The 10,389-nt window shown below is 40.7% G+C and overlaps 1 pseudogene; it reads right to left on the minus strand.

Annotated features, from left to right (window-relative positions):
* Positions 1-2,404: 2,404 nt before the first annotated feature.
* Positions 2,405-4,684, minus strand: LOC101009945 (annotated as a pseudogene).
* Positions 4,685-10,389: the final 5,705 nt, after the last annotated feature.

The raw sequence follows: 10,389 nt of genomic DNA on the forward strand, positions 1-10,389 counted from the left end.
GGTTCTTTTTTCACTCTTTTGATGGTTTATTTAAAGCATGATAGTTCTAAATTTTGATAGAGTCCAATTTCTGTCTTTCTTTCTTTTATTTATTTTTTTCTTTCTTTCTTTCTTTTTTCTTTCTTTCTTTTTTTTTGAGATGTAGTGTTTGGCTCTTGTTGCCCAGGCTGGAGTGCAATGGTGTAATCTCGGCTCACCACAACCTCTGCCTCTCGGGTTCAAGCGATTCTCCTGCCTCAGCCTCCCGAGTAGCTGGGATTATAGTTATGCGCCACCATGCCTGGCTAATTTTGTATTTTTAGTAGAGACAAGGTTTCTCTGTGTTGGTCGGGCTGGCCTCAAACTCCTGACCTCAGGTGATCTGCCCACCTAGGCCTTTCAAAGTGCTTGGATTACAGGCGTGAGCCACCACGCCCAGGCTTATCTATCTTTCTTTTTTTAATCATTTGTCCTTATAACAGTCATATATAAGAAATCATAGCCCACCCCAAGATCATGAAGATTAGCTGCTATGTTTTCTTCTGAGAGTTTTAGTTCCTATGTTTAGGACCATGATCCACTTTGAGTTAATTTTGTGTATGGTGTGAGGGATAGGGGTCCAAAGATATTCTTTTGCATGTGGATATCCAGTTGTCTAAGCATCATTTGCTGAAAAAAACTATTCTTTTTATCATTGAATTATTTTGTCCCCTTTAAAGAAAATAAATTGACCATAAATGTTAGGGTTTATTTATGAACTCTCCATTTGAATTTCATTGACTTACATGTGTATCCTTATGCCAGTATCACACTACCTTGATTACAATATCTTTGTAGTAAGTTTTTGTTGTTGTTGTTGTTTTTTGTTTGTTTGTGTGTTTTTGTTTTTGAGATGGAGTCTTGCTGCCTCTCAGGCTGGAGTGCAGTGGCGCGATCTCGGCTCACTGCAACTTCCACCTCCCGGGTTCGAGCGATTCTCCTTCCTCAGCCTCCCGAGTAGTTGGGATTACAGGCACATGTCACCATGCTCAACTACTTTTTGTATTTTTAGTAGAGATGGGGTTTTGCTACTTTGGCTGGGCTGGTCTTGAACTCCTGACCTCAGGTGATCCTCTCACCTCGGCCTCCCAAAGTGCTGGGATTACAGGCATGAGCCACCATGCCTGACATGCAGTAAGTTTTGAAATGAGGAAGTGTGAGTCTACCAACTGTGTTCTGCTCCAGGATTGTTTTGATTATTCTGGGCCTCTTGCATTTGTCTTTTTTTTTTCTTTTAAACTCATCTGTATTTGTTACAACCTTTTTAAGCAGAATGTGACTTGGGTACTACAGTTCCATTCACAAGCCTCGCTCTGGGTTATTTCTGAACAGCTTTACAATATGCCTAGGGAGGCTTATCATTTTGCTCCTGCAAATAATATTTTGCTTTAGAAAAACAAGCTCTGTGGAGAGTTCCTTCCATCAAGTTGCTTCAGTTTAACGTGTTTCTAGAGGACAAGTATATGCAGAATTGGCAACTAGAGAATGAAAAGTTTAAAAAGTAGATCTTAGAAGATGTAACAAATACTTTTCCTCTAAACACCAAGGTATTTCTCAGAACACTTCAATGACAGAAGATTTGGCCTACTAAGGAATTTGGCTTGATAGCTAAATACTTTAGATCACAAAGTTAATGTTAGATTACATACATCTTTTTATTTTTTTATTTTATTTTATTTTTTTGAGATGGAGTCTCGCTGTGTCCCTCAGGCTAGAGTACAGTGGCATGATCTTGGCTCACTGCAACCTCCACCTCCCAGGTTCAAATGATTCTCCTGCTTCAGCCTCCCAAGTAACTGGGATTATAGGCACCTGCCATCACACCCAGCTAATTTTTGTATTTTTAGTAGAGATGAGGTTTTGCCATGTTGGCCAGGCTGGTCTCAAACTCCTGACCTCAGGTGATTCACCCGCCTTGGCCTCCCAAAGTACTGGGATTACAGGCATGAGCCACCGCACCCAGCCTACATACATCTTACAACCCACATTACCCCAATCTGTTAAAATAAGCCAATGTGAAACTAGAAAAGCATTGCCAGCTCTGTTTTAGTGCCCAAAGTATCACAAAATCACTTAGAAGTAGAAAGAAATCTTACCTTTCCCCTGAAGTAGTTATTATCATGCCATATAGATTTTTTGTTTTTTTAAGACAGAGTCTCGCACTTTCTCCCGGACTGGAATGCAATGGAGTGATCTCAGCTCACAGCAACCTCCACCTCCTGGATTCACATGATTCTCCTGCCTCAGCCTCCTGAGTAGTTGGGATTACATGTGCACACCACCACACCCGGCTAATATTTTGTATTTTTAGTAAAGATTGGGTTTTGCCATGTTGGCCGGGCTGGTCTCTAACTCCTGACCTCAGGTGATTTGCCCACCTCAGCCTCCCAAAGTGCTGGTATTACAGGTGTGAGCCACCGTGCCTGGCCACTATACAGACTTTTTAAATGTTAACAAAAATAACTAAAATAATCCTTGAAAATATATTATCGGAGACAATGAAGATAGAGTATTGAACATGTGTACAAGTCATTCCTCAGCCAGAGCTGCCTACTTCTTCCATGCATGATGTGTCATCACCTCTTCTGAGGGGCGGCATTTCTTCAGTTATAGCAGTAGGATCATCTTCATTAATACCCAGACCAAGTTTGATCATCCTATAGATCTTGTATGTGTCTGAGGATCTTCCAGACTGAAGTCAGGAGATGGGAGTGCAGTTTTGTAAAGCAAGATGACCAGATCCTTCACCGACTTGTCATTCTTATCGGCCTCTGCCTTTTGCCTTAAGGTCTCAATCGTGAATGGTCAGGGTTTATCTTCAGGTGTTTCTTTGCTGCCATGTAGCCCACTGTTGAGTTGTCTCCTAGAGCTTGAGCTTTCATAATTCTTTCTATGTTCGCTGTCCAGCCAAATGTGCTTGTGACAATACAGCATGGGGATGTCACCAGTTTGACACAACCACCTTTTTGACTTTTTTCTCCAACATGTCTTTCATGATTTTGCAGAGGTTCTCAAACTGTTTATTTCTCTTCCTGTTTCTTTTTTTCTTCTTCATCTTCTAGAAGTTCCAAACCCTCTTTGGCAACTGACACCACAGTCTTACTCTCAAATTCCTTCAGCAGCTGGACACAGTACTCATCAATGGACTCGATTATATAGATCACTTCTAAGCCGCTTCTGAAGACATTCCACAAAGGCTGAGTTGGCTACCTGGTCCTTGGTCTCACCTGTGGTGTAGTAGATATGTTTCTGGTTTGCCTTCATTCTGGAAAACGCAATGAGATAAACTATCTCATCATCAGAGGCACATGTGCAGTATCTCCACAGTGCTGAAAGCTTCTTCTGATTTTAAGAGTCTATATATTCCAAGCTTTATGTTTTTAGAGAACTCCTCGTAGAACTTTTTGTAGTTCTTTTTATCCTCTGCCAGTTCGGCAAAGAGTTCTAAGTATGTTTTGACCAAATTCTTCCTAATAACTTTCAAAATGTTGCTTTGTTGCAACATCTCAGAAAAAACATTTAGAGCGAGATCCTCTGAGTTCATCACCCCTCTAATGAAGTTCAGATATTCAGGGATTAGCTCCTCACAGTTACCCTTGATGAAAACTCTGTATACATACAACCGAATGTTGTTCTTTTTCTTTCTGTTTTCAAATAGGTCAAAAGGACACGTCTTGAAACAAAAAGAAGAACTCTTCCAAATTCCAGCTATCCTTCAACTGAAAAGTGCTTCATCGCCAGATGATCCTCCCAGTCATTGGTCAAGCTCTGATGGAACTCTCCATACTCCTCATTAATCATAGTGTCAGGATTTCTGGTCCAGGTAGACTTTGTTTTGTTGAGTTCTTGATCAATGTACTTCTCTTGATTAATGTACTCTTCCTTACTTTTCTTCTTCTTCTTGCCATTATCCTTCTTTTCTTCTTCTTCATCAGAACCAACATCTTCAATTTCAGGTTTGTCATTGGACTCTTTTTCTTTTTCTTCCTCTTATCTTCCTTTTCTTCAGCCTCATCATCGCTGACTTCTTTATCACGTTTCTTCTCCACAGAAAGAGTAATAGGATAGCCAATAAACTGAGAATGTTTCTTCACAATCTCTTTCATTCTTCTTTCCTCCAAATACTCAGTTAGGTCTTCTTTCAGGTGCAGGGTGCCCTTTGCTCCATGCCCCTTAGGTTCACTGTGTCAGTCCTGACTGTGAGTGATTCCCCTGAGGAGAACTCCCACGCATGCTGCTCATGTTTATGTTTTGTGATCACAGTTACTTTCGCGGCAACCAAATAAGCAAAATAAAAACCAGCACCGAACTGGCCAATCATAGAGATTCTATACCAGCCTGGAAAACTTCCACGAATGCTTTGGTCTCAGATTGGCGACAGTACCAAGGTTATTGATCGAGTCAGCCTTGGCCATTCCAATTTCAGTACCCTAATAGTAAGGGTTTGATCTTGTTTGTTTGGTATAAGATTAATGTGGAGCTCTTTTCTAGAGTCTAATTTACTGGGATCCATCAAGCTTTCATATCAGATTTTGTCCAAAACATCTGATGAATTTGAAATGAGCTCTCTTGAGCCAGGCACTGTGGCTCACTCCTGTAATCCTAGCACTTTGGGAGGCCACGGTGGGTGGATCGCTTGAGATCAGGAGTTCAATAGCAGCCTGGGTAATATGGTGAAACCCCCCTGGGCAATATGGTGAGACCCCGTCTCTACCCAAAATACAGAAAGTTATACAGGCATGACGGACATGCCTATGGTCCCAGCTAGTCAGGGGCTGAGGTATGAGAATCACTTGAGCCTGGGAGGTGGAGGCTGCAGTGAGCTGAGATCACCCCACTGCATTTCAGACTGGGTGACAGAGTGAGATGCTGTGTCCAAAATAAAAATAAAAAGCTAAAAAAAAAAAAAAAAAAAGCTGAAATGAGCTCTCTCAGAAAGATTTCTTTTTTTTTTCTTTTTTTTTTGAGACGGAGTCTTGCTCTGTCGCCCAGGCTGGAGTGCAGTGGCCGGATCTCAGCTCACTGCAAGCTCCGCCTCCCGGGTTCACGCCATTCTCCTGCCTCAGCCTCCCGAGTAGCTGGGACTACAGGCGTCCGCCACATCGCCCGGCTAGTTTTTTGTTATTTTTTAGTAGAGACGGGGTTTCACCATGTTAGCCAGGATGGTCTCGATCTCCTGACCTCGTGATCCACCCGTCTCGGCCTCCCAAAGTGCTGGGATTACAAGAAAGATTTCTTTGTTCAAGTAGAAAGTATTGATGATCAGTGACATCAACTGGACAGCTTCTGCTTGAAAGGCAAACATCTCAACCTCTTCTTCCTCCGTCGGTTGGTTTTGGGTCTGGGTTTCCTCAGGCGGCTTGGCTAAGGGACCACACGGGCTCTACAGTATAGCAGCACCAGGATGCTAAAGCATGCAGGCCTCTTGAATTTCTATATGAATTTTAGAATCAGCTTGTCAATTTCTGCAAAAAAAAAAAAAAAAAAGGCAGCCAAGATTTTGATACAGATTGCATTGAATCTGTAGATCAATTTGGGGAGTACTGGCATCTTCACAGGATTTAAGCTTTCCAAATCTTAAACATGGTATAGCTTATCTTTCCATTTATTTAGATCTTCTTTACTTTTTTCCAACAATTTTTTTAGTTTTCAGTATACAAGTGTTGCACATCTTTTGTGAAGTTTATCCCTAAATGCCTTATTTTTTTTAAAAATGATTCTTAATTTTATTTTCAGTTTGTTTATTGCTAGTATATATAAATACAATACTTTTGGTATGTTGATCTTGTGTCCTGTAACCTTGCTGAACTCATTTATTAGTTCTAGTAGATTTTTAGTGAATTCCTTGGGATTTTCTATTTCTAAGATCATATCATCTGCAAACAGAGATTGCTTTACTTCTTTTCAGTCTGGATGCCTTTTTATTTATTTTTCCTTTTTTTTTTTTTTTTTAGACTGAGTCTCGCTCTGTCGCCCAGGCTGGAGTGCAGTGGTGAGATCTCGGCTCACCACAACCTCCACCTCCTGTGTTAAAGCAATTCTCCTGCCTCAGCCTCCCGACTAGCTGGGATTACAGGGACCCACCACCATGCTTGGCTAATTTTTGTATTTTTAGTAGAGATGGGGTTTCACCATGTTGGCCAGGCTGGTCTCCAATTCCTGACTTCAAGTGATCCACTCACCTTGGCCTCCAAAAGTGCTGGAAGGCATGAGCCACCGCACCTGGCCTGCCCTGAATAATGTTAAGTACAATGTTGTATAAAGGTGGAGAGAATAAATATTCTTGTCTTGTTCTCACTTTTAGGGGAAAAAGATTCAATTTTTTGCCATTTGATATGATGTTAGCTATAGATTTTTCATATATGCCCTTTAACAGATTGAGGAAGTTATTTTATTTTTAGTTTGTTGGGTGTTATTTTTTAATCATAAAAGGTTTTGGATTTTGTCAAATGCTTTTTCTGCACCTATTAAAATGATCGTGTGGGTTTTGTTCTCTTAATATAGTGTATTACATTAATTGATTTTCTGATATTATACCAACCTTGTATTCTTGGGATGAGTTCCACTTGTTCATTGCATATAATCCTTTTTGTGTGTTACTGGATTCAGTTTGCTAGTATAGATATATGTATTTTTTAGACAGTCTCGCTCTGTTGCCCAGGCCAGAGTGCAGTGGTGTGATCTTGGCTCACTGCAACGTCTGCCTCCTGGGTTCAAGTGTTTCTCCGGCCTCAGCCTCCCAAGTAGCTGGGATTGCAGGTGCACGCCACCGTGCCTGGTTAATTTTTTTTTTTTGTATTTTTAATAGAGATGGGGTTTTGCATGTTGGCCAGGCTGGTCTTGAACTCCTGACCTCAGGTGATCCACGGGCCTTGGTCTCCCAGAGTGTTGGGATTACAGGTGTGAGCCACTGTGCCCGGCCAGTTTGCTAGTATTTTGTTGAGGATTTTTACATCTATATTCATATGAGATATTGGTCTGTAGTTTTTTTTTTTTTTTTTTTTTTAAAAATATAACATCTTTGTCTGGTTTTAGTATCTGGATAATAATACTGGCCTCATAGAATGAGTTGCAAAATGTTCCCTCTTCTTTTAATTTCTGAAAGAGACTGTGTAGAATTGGTATTAATTCTTCTTTAAGTATTTGGTAAAATTTACCATTGAAGCTGTCAATGCTTGTGGGAAGCTATTTCAAATTATTAGAATCTACTTAAGTTTATTTAACATTTTATCATGATTGGTGTAAAGTTATGCACCTTAATTTTTTAATTGAGAGATTCCTTCTCTCACTGTGTCTATAAACTTGTAATTTGTGAAAAATGAAAAACCCATGTTTTGAAAAAGGTAACATTTAAAGGCTCATATTAAAACTGTGAGGCCGGGCGCGGTGGCTCAAGCCTGTAATCCCAGCACTTTGGGAGGCCGAGACGGGTGGATCACGAGGTCAGGAGATCGAGACCATCCTGGCTGACACGGTGAAACCCCGTCTCTACTAAAAAATACAAAAACCTAGCCAGGCGAGGTGGCGGGCGCCTGTAGTCCCAGCTACTCGGGAGGCTGAGGCAGGAGAATGGCATGAACCTGGGAGGCAGAGCTTGCAGTGAGCTGAGATCTGGCCACTGCACTCCAGCCTGGGCGGCAGAGCGAGACTCCGTCTCAAAAAAAAAAAACAAAAAACAAAAACCAAACTGTGATTATACTGCACTCTAGCCTGAGAGACAGAGCAAGACTGCATTTCTATAAATGAAATGAAATGAAATAAAATAAAATAAAATAAACCATGTCAATGACCAATATGAATATTGAGGACAAGGACTCCTTCTGAAGTAGGATTAAGAAAGGAGGGAAGATAATTTCTAGGACATGTGATTAGAACACTTAAAAGACTTCATGAGGCTGGATGCAGTGGCTCATGCCTGTAATCCCAGCACTTTGGGAAGCCGAGGCAAGTGGGTCACCTGAGGTCAGCAGTTCAAGACCAACCTGGCCAAAAAGGTGAAACCCCATCTCTATTAAAAATACAAAATTAGCCAGTACGGTGGCGTGCACCTGTAATCCCAGCTACACTAGGATTATTATTACTTTGGGAGACTGAGGCAGGAGAATCATTTGAACCCAGGAGGTGTAGGTTGCAGTGAGCCAAGATTGTGCCACTGCACTCCAGCCTGGGCAATAGAACAAGACTCCATTTCAAAAAATAAAAAATAAAAAAAGACTTTATGAAATTAAAAAACATTTTTAATGAAAACATTAAGTAGATGAACTGAGAATAGAAATGGTCACTCCTGAAAACTGAATTGGTGTCTGAAAGATTGGTCACAACACAAAGCCAAGCCACAGAAAAATGGAAGCTGGAAGAGAGAAAGACAGTTTCGAAAACAGATCCATGGGACCCAACTTGTGAACAGCAGAAATGCCTGAACAGAAAAAGAACAGATGGAAGAGAGTAAGTAGAGTGTTACTTATATCCTAGAAAAAGTTCCCCAAGCAGAAGAAAGATTTAAATATTCACATCGGAAAAGGTCACTGAGACACAGAGACGATTAGTGAAAACGCACATTCAAGGATCTGTAATCGCCACCGGGTTCACCTTGCCTGCTGCCTAGACAGAGCCAATTTATCAAGACAGGGAAATTGCAACAGAAAAAGAGTAATTCATGCAGAGTCGGCTGTGTGGGACACTGGAATTTTTTCAGCCTTCCTGAGCATTCGGGGATCAGAGTTTTTAAAGACAACTTGGTGGGTTGGGGGAAGCCAGTGAGCCAGGAGTGCTGATTGGTCAGATCAGAGATGAAATCATGGGATGTCGAAGCTGTCCTCTTGTGCTGAGTCAGTTCCTGGGTCAGAGCCACAAGATCAGATGAGCCAGTTTATCAATCTTGCTGGCCAGCTGATCCATTAAGTGCAGGGTCTGCAAAATACCTTAAGCACTGATCTTAGGAGCAGTTTAGGGAAGGTAAGAATTTTGTAGCCTCCACCTGCATGACTCCTAAACCATAATTTCTAATCTTTTGGCTAGTTTGTTAGTCCTACAAAAGCAGTATAGTCCCCAGGCAAGAAGGAGGTTTGTTTTGGGAAAGGGCTGTTATCTTTTTATTTTATTTTATTTATTTTTTAATTTTAATTTTTAAAAAAATTTTGTTTATTTATTTATTTTTGAGATGGAGTCTCCCTCTATTGCCCAGGCTGGAGTGCAGTGGCACAATCTTGGCTCACTGCAACCTCTGCCTCCTGGCTCAAGTGATTCTCCTGCCTCAGCCTCCCAAGTAGCTGGGACTACAGGTGTGTGCCACCTGCTAGTTTTTGTATTTTTAGTAGAGATGGAGTTTCACCATATTGGCCAGGCTAGTCTATTATTTTTATTTTTATACAGGCATGAAACACTGTGCCCAGACTGTATTGTACCTTTTGGTATTTGTACCCCGTATGTTTATTACTCTTCCAAAAATGAAGCAAGAATTAATGAAAGAGATGTGCAAAAATATACTAGGCAAAAGCAAGATTTGCAACACTATCCTACAAATGGAAATCATGCTCAAAACACATTGAACAGAACAAGCAGTGGCAATATATGAGGATAAAATCAGGCACAATTCAAGAAGATATAATAACCATACACTTTTATGCATCAAATAACATAGCTGTCAAGCATATAAAAGGAAAACTACAAGTACCCGGAGAACACGGATACAGAACTTTAACAGACCACGTAGACAAAAATAAGCTATTATATAGAGGATTCGAATAATGTAATAAATAGCTCTATTTAGTAGATGCATATATAGAGAATATATACTTTTTTTTTTAAAGACAGAACACTGAAAAACTCAAATATATACTTTTTAAATGTCCTGAAACAAAGCTTGTTACAGAACCAATCATGCATTCAGCCAGAGAGAAAGCTTTTTTTTTTTTTTTTTTTTTTTTTTTCTTCCTGAGACAGAGTCTTGCTCTGTCTCCCAGGCTGGAGTACAGTGGTGCGATCTTGGCTCACTGCAACCTCCGCTTCCTGAGTTCAAGTGATTCTTCTGCCTCAGCCTCCTGAGCAGCTGGAGCTACAGGCACGCGCTACCATGCCCAGCTAATTTTTGCATTTTTAATAGGGATGGGGTTTCACCATATTGGCCAGGCTGGTCTCGAACTCCTGATCTCACGATCCATCCACCTCAGCCTCCTAAAATGCTGGGATTACAGGCAAGAGCCACCGCACCTGGCCAAGAAAGTTTTATAAATCCAAAAAGGTTTAAATTTATACACCACGCTCTCTGATCATAAACCAAGAAACTAGAAATTAACAGTGAAAAGATAACAATAACAAAAATCCCTTATCCATGGATATGAAGACACATTCTCCCAAATAGTCTTTATTTCT

This window comes from Papio anubis, chromosome 2, assembly GCF_008728515.1.
Source record: "Papio anubis isolate 15944 chromosome 2, Panubis1.0, whole genome shotgun sequence".
NCBI lineage: Eukaryota > Metazoa > Chordata > Mammalia > Primates > Cercopithecidae > Papio > Papio anubis.